Source organism: Equus caballus, chromosome 7 (assembly GCF_041296265.1).
Source record: "Equus caballus isolate H_3958 breed thoroughbred chromosome 7, TB-T2T, whole genome shotgun sequence".
NCBI classification, from domain to species: domain Eukaryota; kingdom Metazoa; phylum Chordata; class Mammalia; order Perissodactyla; family Equidae; genus Equus; species Equus caballus.
Genome location: NC_091690.1, coordinates 78,531,082 through 78,540,036, shown reverse-complemented (window position 1 = coordinate 78,540,036; position 8,955 = coordinate 78,531,082).

Sequence of the window (8,955 nt, the reverse complement as noted above, 5' to 3'; positions counted from 1 at the left end):
TTTTAATTGAATTACTCATTCACCTATTTATCAAACACTTATTGAGTGTATTCTATGTGCCTGAACTGGGATAGGTAATATACATGTAGCAATGAACAACATTCATCAAGTCCAGGGGTCCTGCCGAGTTGTCTCCAATGGAGATCAATTTATCTAGCCTCCACCACCTGCCCCAGACCCAGGTCAGAACAATAGAAATAACATGGCTTGAAAGGTTATCTCAAGTCACTACTTGGCTATGTTTTCCCGAGACAAAATAAAGTTCTGGAATGATTGCTGGAAACATATTAACAAAGAAGTAATTATAATCAGTGCCATATTGGGGAGAAGTTAGAGGTCTATTGGCACATAAGTTAGGGCCAGCTAACCTACATTTAGGAAAATCTTTTAGGAGGAGGTGCCACCTAAAATTCGAACTAAAAGATGAAAAAAGTAAGAAGAAGAAATAGAATAGAGAATCAGACAGAATCAACAGATGAAAATTCCAGGAGTAAGAGAAACTATGGAAAGCATAAAAGTAGTTAAGTATGGCTGATGTTTACAAGAGAAGTTGGGAAGTCACAAATTGTAAGCCTGGGGAAGGAAAACATATAATACAGAAGGGGGAAGAGGATTAATGTTTGCCTGCTTGGACAAGAGGATTAATGTTTCATTTTGGATATGTTGTATTTCAGGTCTGACAGACACCCAAGTGTAGCTATTTAGTAGCTATGGGTGTGGAGATCCAGAAGTCCTGGGTACCTCTGTGAATAGCATCTAGTCACTTAGGATAGAAACCTGGTATAGTCCTGAACTCCTTCCACTTTTTCATCCCATCTTCAACATCCAAGCAATTATCAAGTCCTGATTATTCTCCCTCCTAAATGTCTCTTTAATACATCCATTACGCCCTATTTCCGTTGCTTATGCCATGATCTGAAGCACCGTCATTTCACACCTCGATTAAGCCAACAGCCATGTAAAGGTTTCCCTATTTCCCCTCATGCGTTCCACCCAATATATTCTCTACTCTCTGTTTTTTCTGAAACCTCTTGGGAAAGAATATTTTCTTTAAGAAAAAAAGGAAGAAGAACCCTCTCAAACAAGTTCTAGTTTTAAAGGTATTTAATTCAAATGTAAAATATTAAAAATATAAAAAATAATTGTATGACAATTTAAAAGATAAATTTAAAAGTAAAAGATAAAAAATTATTTCATGACAATTTTAGAAAACATAACTGGCCCTCACTCTTCTTTTGTGGGACCTCAAGGTCTTTTATCTCTGCTTCTCTGATATGTCTCCATAAAGAAGAACTGACTCTGCAAGGTCATTAGCTACTTTTATTACTTAACTTCAGCTTTTACATGGACTCAACTCTACTTCTAGTTCCTATGTACCTTGTTTGACTACAGTTTTATGTTTTGTTTAAATTCTCAAGAGAGAGGCTCTAAATGTTTCATCCCCGTATGGACCAGTTCTCCCAGGTCAGATATACACATTTTGTTCTATCAGTGATGGCTTCTGGAGTAGCAGGCACCTGCTAGAAATATGGCCACCTGGCTCACTACTTCCACAGGATCTGGGATAAATTGAAATAAGGGGTTGGGCTGCCCAGGTATTCAACGTTATTCCACTAAATATAAATCTAATCATGTTATTCCTCTGTTAAAAACACTCTAATGGATTCCCATTATCCTCAGAATAAGGACCAAGTTCTGTGTACCACAGCTTCAAGGCAATGCATTATCTACCCCATCTCCCACTCTCACTTCATTTCTTTTCTTTGATATTAATGAAATTTCTTTTTTTCTGAAATATATTTGACTGATAAGAGTTTCTACAGATAAGGTCATCCCCCCTTCTTCTTGGTACAGAGAGAGAGACACCTTTACAGATGGAGATTTTCTTTACAAATATAAATGTCTCTTAAGAAAGGGTAACTTCTACTTTTCAGAGTTTCTTTCATGTCTGCAGTTTTTAAAAGTAACCAGCCCAAAATAATCCTGATGCCAAAAAGAGATATCTTGGGGTGGCCAATTCCAATCCACCACATCATCTAAAAGAATGTGTATGCATTACATAAAACCTGGAAAATACACATACAAAAATGAAAAACAAAGAGGAAAACAAAAAAATAGAATCATACTGTGAATACTGCTTTGGGGAACACTTCAAAAATAAATTAGCAATAGATTGTAAACATTTAGACTACAGATCAAGTCAATGTGATCAGTTACCAAGGGGCACCTCATGCATCCAGTTAATAATGGAGAGTTTCTTAAAAACTTCTTGATATTCTCTAAAAATTTATTTTATATATATTTTTTCCTAGGGGTGCCTTGAAGAAGATATATTATGACACAATGAGTAATTGGTAAGCATTATGCCTTTTGAAGATTTCCCAGGTTGTGATTTGAACGTCTATGCTTTTTCTTTGGAGCAAAGCCTCACTTCTGAAGACTTGAATATTGGTCAGAACATATTGTTTTGGCCTCTCATAGAACTGACTTTATTGAACTCATTTTGTCACCATGCCAAACAATTCACTGAGGAGTATTATCATTAACAAACACACGAAACTATTATCGCATTTAATATAAATATATTTTCTATGATCCAATACATCGGCTATAAGAATACTGATTGAATTAATGAATTGGAGCATAGAACATAATTCAGACTAGAAACTCATAATTATCTGTCCATACTGTCATACTATCAAGAGTTGCAAGAGTGGAGGGAAAACAAAACAAAAACACATTCATGTTTCCACAGATCAAGCCCTCTGTGGATCCTGGAGCACTGAGTGGAAAAAAACACATAACTCTCCGCCTCCTGTAAAGTCTCCCTGGCTCCCAGAACTCATAGGACTCCATGAGCCTGCATCACATATCACCATCTCTCGTGTCTCCCCTACTCTCTTCTCCTGTTCTCTACCCCTATGTCAGACCTGAGTACTGCATACAGGATTTGTAGAAGCCTAACAATCATCACTGAACCAAAAATCAGTTTCTCTTCTTAACTGTTGGATGAAACTGCCCTGCCTGTTGCCAGAGGAAAATTGTTATGAACTGGGTGGAGCCTGGGTTGACTCTTTAAGACTCTAAAGGGCTGTGCCTGGAGGCCTCCAGGAGGAAACTGCTCCTTCACTCCTGTTCCTGGAGTTGAGCAGCCTGGATTTATCTCTAGAGACAGGTAGGTGGTTGGAGAAGAAAGAGGAGGATGTGGAAGTTATAGAGGTGAAGAAAGGAAGAAATAGGCAGAGAGAAAAAGATGCGTGAACAGTAACAGAGTAAAGGAATCAATCAGCAATATGAAAATGGCAAGTTTGAAGGAGAAAAGAGATGAAGATGATAGATACATAGAGAGACAGAAAGATAGCCACAAAGAGATGTTAAATAAAAACAATGAAGTTGGTCCAAGTAATTTTTAGGGCTGGCTGGGCTTCGCATTCTTGTTGGGCCAGAAGGACAAGCTCCATCATCTACTGCATGTGCTGTCAGACTGACAGTTGTTGGAAGGTCTTAGAGATTAGAGATTTGATGAGATGTGTTCCTAAGAATGTATTAAAAATAACAGTTGTTAAGACTTGACTAAGGGAGTAAAATCAAGACTTGAGTTTAGGAGAGAGCAACCGAGAAGAGTCCAGGACGTTGGTCCCAAAGCATCCTTAGATGGTGGAGTGAGAACAGCAGTCACAATCTGATGAAATTCCTGTTTTGTGATCTAAACATTTTTGGGATGGCATAGACATCAGAAAGGGATAATTATATTGGCTAGAGAAAAGAATCATGTTATATTGTGCCACTTTCATAACTATTAGGGTATAAATCCTAACTAAAGGGTTTTAAAGAGATAGTCACAGTCTAATTAAGGCATAAAGCATAAATCTGTCAGAGGATAGAATTTTGCTTTTATGAATTTATTTTGTATATTTGCTATTTTAATCAGAAACTGACTATAACATCATGCATGTCCCACGGAAACTGAGTTTAGCTGCAGAAGTGGAAAGAAGACTACTCTTTGAGGCTGAGTACAAGACAAAGCATACATAAGCTGTGAGAACTTGGGTAACTCATTTGACCTCCCCAGTGCTTTTCAGAAAATAGAAATGGAAGATTCCACATCTCAATATTTGAATCTCTGGCAATCTACAGAGCCTAGAGAAATAGATCACAAGAGAAACTCCACAGTGTAGTGGACAGGGAGGCATAGAGCCAGGCTAAGACAATATTGGTCTTTATTCTGACTAAGGTGGGAGGAAAAACACTTTCCTTCTCAGCTAGAATGGTACAATTTAACAAGGGCTATAGAATAAGATGTTTTGTAAATGTACTTTTCCAGCAAAAAATGACTATTAAAAAAATAAGAACAAAAAAATGATGAAATGGATGAAGATGATGCCTAGGAAAAAACTGATGAAGAGGATTCAAGTGATGCTACTGATGATAATTATGACAATGATGTTGATGATTAAGATGTAGGGCCTTGTGGGACATTGTAAGGTTGTTACTTTTGCTAAGACTGTGTTGGGAAGCTCTTGGAGATTTCTTAGCAGTGTGACATTCTACTTTCAATTTGCAAGGATGTTGTGTGGAGAATAGACTGAGAGGAGTGGAGGAGAGTTCAATGACAGTGATCAATACAAGGGAATGAGTTAGAGGACTACTGAAACACTCCGTGAAAGAGATGATAGTAGGTTGAATTAGGATGGTGGTTAGTGATGCATATGGTCAAAAGTGGCCTGATTCAGGATATATTTTGGTGGAAGAACCAACAGGGTATGCTTGAATTGTATATGTAAACAAATGTCTGGTTAATGAATTTGAGGGTTCAAATGTATTCCCCTAAAGTGGAAGCCCAAATTACATCCACTCCAAGTCTTGATTTAGCCAAACTAACAAAAATCCTGGATCAGCTTCCTCCTCAAACATGACCTCAAACCCCAGGGGTAATTTTAGTGATTAGTAACCTCTTCTAATGCTCTCAATACTCACCAGTGGTACTAGAATGCAGTTGACTCCCCTTCAGGGCCAATGAAGTCCACAACTACTGTCATATTTATGAAAGCTCTTTCCTTAAGCCTATCTCTACCATTTCCATGAGGTCACTTTCCTAAGTTAAGGTTTTGACTTGAATGCTTTTTGTACTCTACCTGGCCATGCTGAAATCCTTCAGGGTTCTCTACAATGGGGACCACTCTAAATCCTTATCCATTAAAAATTTTCTACATTTATTCTTCTAGATCCCCATCAGTGTATTTTTATCCTGGATTCTAGAGTGCTCAATACCATCACTTACAGGAAATGTCAAAATGCCTAGAAAGCTACAGGAGGTTCTCCCACTGGCTTGGTGGTGGAAGCTTCCTTGAATTCCATCTTGTGTTTTGCGTAATTGGTTTCCACATTCTCACAGGAGACTGAGATGGAGTTTACGCTAAAGTATCCTTGAAGCAGGACTTGAATGTGAAGAAGAGATGGGAAGAATTACTTTTTTGAGCCCATACTTCAGGTTAGGCACTGGAATTCTTTCATTTCATTGACACCATGAAAAAAGGAGATTAAATGAGTGACCCAAGATCATACAATTAGGAGGTAGTGAGATGGGACTTTGAGTCTGCTTTCCACGTAAATACTTGACTTTAAGGGGACTAATGACAATAGCTATGTCTTAACTAGACAAATAAACCCTAATTCTCTTATGCCTGGCATCTGCAAGGATAATGCCACCTGATAATTTGTTCAGAAACTCAAATTTTCTGAAGTGAGTAGGATAGAGTTATGATCAGACAGTAGAAGCAGGAAAACACAGGGCTCACAGGAGAAAAGGAGGGCGCTCTTCCTTTCTCCCTCCTCTGGCAAGCAACGCCTTACTGGTTGCAGCAGGACACTACCCTGACAGGTAGAGAGAGAAGCCCACTGAGGGCAGGATCTGATGCCTCTGTGTCTTTCACTGTGTTCTCTGATTTTTCTTCCTCTTCCCTCTCTCCTTCTCTGTTGACAAGTATCTCTCACCAGATTTCAGAAGAGGCTAACAGAGTCACTTAAAAGATATATTCTCTTAGCCAAAGATGAAGCAGCTGGAGTAAAGGATCTGGGAGAGATGCCAGGAAGGAAAGACCCAGTGATCTCAGTTGCTCCTCTCTCTCCAAGCAGTGGATTAGAGATGGATTGGCCCACTCCACAGAACTTTAGTCAGAGCCAAGAGTAGGTCTAGAAGGAGGGTGAGGCAAGTGAGGCAATGTAGGGGAGGAAAGCCGATACTCTACCCACTCTAGGTCCTTCTGGGTGGTTGACGAATTAAATTGATATGAGACAGAATAACAGGAGAAAATCAAACACAACTTCATAACATGTAAACATGGGAGAAACCCAGGAAAACTGGGTAACTTGCAGGAATGGCCAAGGTTGTCATCTTAAATAGCATCTTAAGCTAAAGACAAAGGAAGATGTTTGGGGTGGAGGAGGAGTCAATTATGAGAGATCACTAGAAAAACACAATGAACAAGAGTAGGGTTATTATTCGGATTTAAGTTCTTGCCTTCCACATTGATGAGAGTTTCTAGAGATAGGGTCATCCCCTCTTCCTGGTATAGAGAGGGAGACATCTTTACAAATGGAGATTTCTCTTACAAATCTAAATATCTCTTACAAAGGGTAGCTTCTACTTGGTTTTCAAAGCATCTCTCCTGTCTGCAGTTTTTTAAAAGTAGTAGTCCAAAATAATCCTCATGCCAAAGAGACACATTTTGGTGTGCCCAATTCTGATCCTCCACAGCACCTAGAGAGCAAAGTTTAAGCACTCCCTCACTCTCAAGCTCCCTTGCACCCTAGCTGCCTCTCTTGCCTCACCCTTGTCCCAGCTCTGGGTGGCCCCTAGGTGATTGGCTCTCTCTAGTAGCCCTGGGGAGGTCTGAGTGAATTTCTTTTCCTTTGATTTATTCAGAATAAGACTAGAACTTTTCAAATGGGACTTAAGTCAGGAAACTGTCAGGAAAAAAAGAAACAGGAAAGCCTAGAGGAAACAGCTTATGAAGAACTTTCATTGATCATTTAACAAACACTTGTGTTAGAAACAAGCATTTCTGGAAATTGAGATGAGATTGAGAAATGAAACCAAAAGTCTTTTCTCAGTTTTGGTGTTGACCTCAATAACAGGAAGCAGCTGTGGGGTGGAGTGAACTTGCTGTGCATTTGACTTTGAGGCCATGGGACTGCTTTACTTCTTTTATTAATTTATAAAACATCGACTGAGATCTTACCATATCCCGAAAATGTGCTCCCACTGTGAGAGAATCTGAGGAAGATCGGACACAGACTCTATCATCTGTAGACTCAGAGCACAGCAATAGAGAGACATAGGCACTCACACAAGACCCAGTATAAGAGTGCACAAAAATCCCCCAAGAACTGTAAGATGGTGGCACACATGCAGAAATGCTCAGAGGTTCAAATTAAACACTTGAGGGAACACTGCAGTTGGAGACATTCCCCTTGTTGCCTCTTGTTCTAGATTTGATCTTCAAACCAATTATGTGCTGGGGAGAAAAGAATTCATATCTGAATATCTACTTCAGCCAGGAATTGAGCAAGATTAACCTATGTCATTTTATGCTCATTAATGTTAGGTGAGATAGATAGTATTACTACATGAATTCATTCCACCACTCATCTTCATCTCATTACTTAAGTCGCCTTCCCACACTCAAGACTTAAGTAAATATAGTTAGTGTTGACAACAATATCTAAAATACGAGAATTTAGTTAGGAAAGCTTTCTTCCTCATACAGTTTGCAACCAGGGAGATGCAGTCTTCAGAACAAATCAAAAGTGCGCTCCAGGGAGGGCGTGGGAGGGCAGAGTTTATAAAGGCAAAACCCATGGACCACATGCACTGTTTTGAAAGCCCTATGATTTACTGGTTCCTCTATACATATGGGTGTTCTGAAATCAGCTATATCAGGCTTCTGACCATCCATTAGGAAGGAATGCTCAGTTTCAGGTACAAGTCGTAGTTCTTCTGAGAGCAGAGTACATGACTGCACCTCAGTTATGGCATGGTTGTTTGACTCTGCTTTGTTTTAGGTCCTGGTTAGCCACACAGAGTCCATTTTGTCTTTCTCTTTTAGGGGTACTCCATCTTTGGTTTTAATTCCATGCTAGTAACTATGGGATCCTGGACTCAAACTTTTCTCTCATATTAAAACACTTGCCTGTTAGAAAACACCTATGATCCTACTCTCAGGGAAAAGAGTGGAAAAGATAAGTCTTATTGGTAAGACACTAAGCTAGCCCCCTTACCTCCTCTTTGTTCCTCAGTTCACTCACTGAAATAGCTCTTAGTATCCTCACATATACCTGAGGAAACAAGCTCAGACAGATATGCTAATTTGCCTATTCAATCATCACACATTTCTTGGTCATCTACACAGTTCATGCACTGTGTTGGGACTGGAATATAAAGATGAAAATGACAGATCACCCCCCCCCCCCGCCCCCCGCCCAACAGGGAGGAGCACAGGGAGATGGGATGTTTGAATTTTAGGAGTTGAGAGACTTCCCAGAAACAAGCAAACAGCTACAAGGCTGCACGATGTGATAGGAGCATTACAAGAGTGTGAAGTAAGTGCTGTGAGAGAGCAGCCCAGAAGAGCTCAGTGTAAGTCCTTGCAGGGAGAGTTGTGCAGATTTACTGAGAGAGGCAGGGGGAAAGATGGGATGATGTGGGTAGCATCTCTTGAGGAACTTGGAAAAAATGAGTATGAGGTTTACCTTGAAGAATATGTGTATGTCAGACATACAAAGATTGAAATAGAGGAAGAATCATGAGGCAGGAGGTCTCTATCTACAAGCAATGTTATAATGAATTAGACCATGGAGAAAGATAATCAACAAAACAAAGTGTTTTACATGGGATTTAGGTTTGAGGGAAAACTGTCAGAAATAACAATACTAAAAAGCTCTAATATAAAAGAT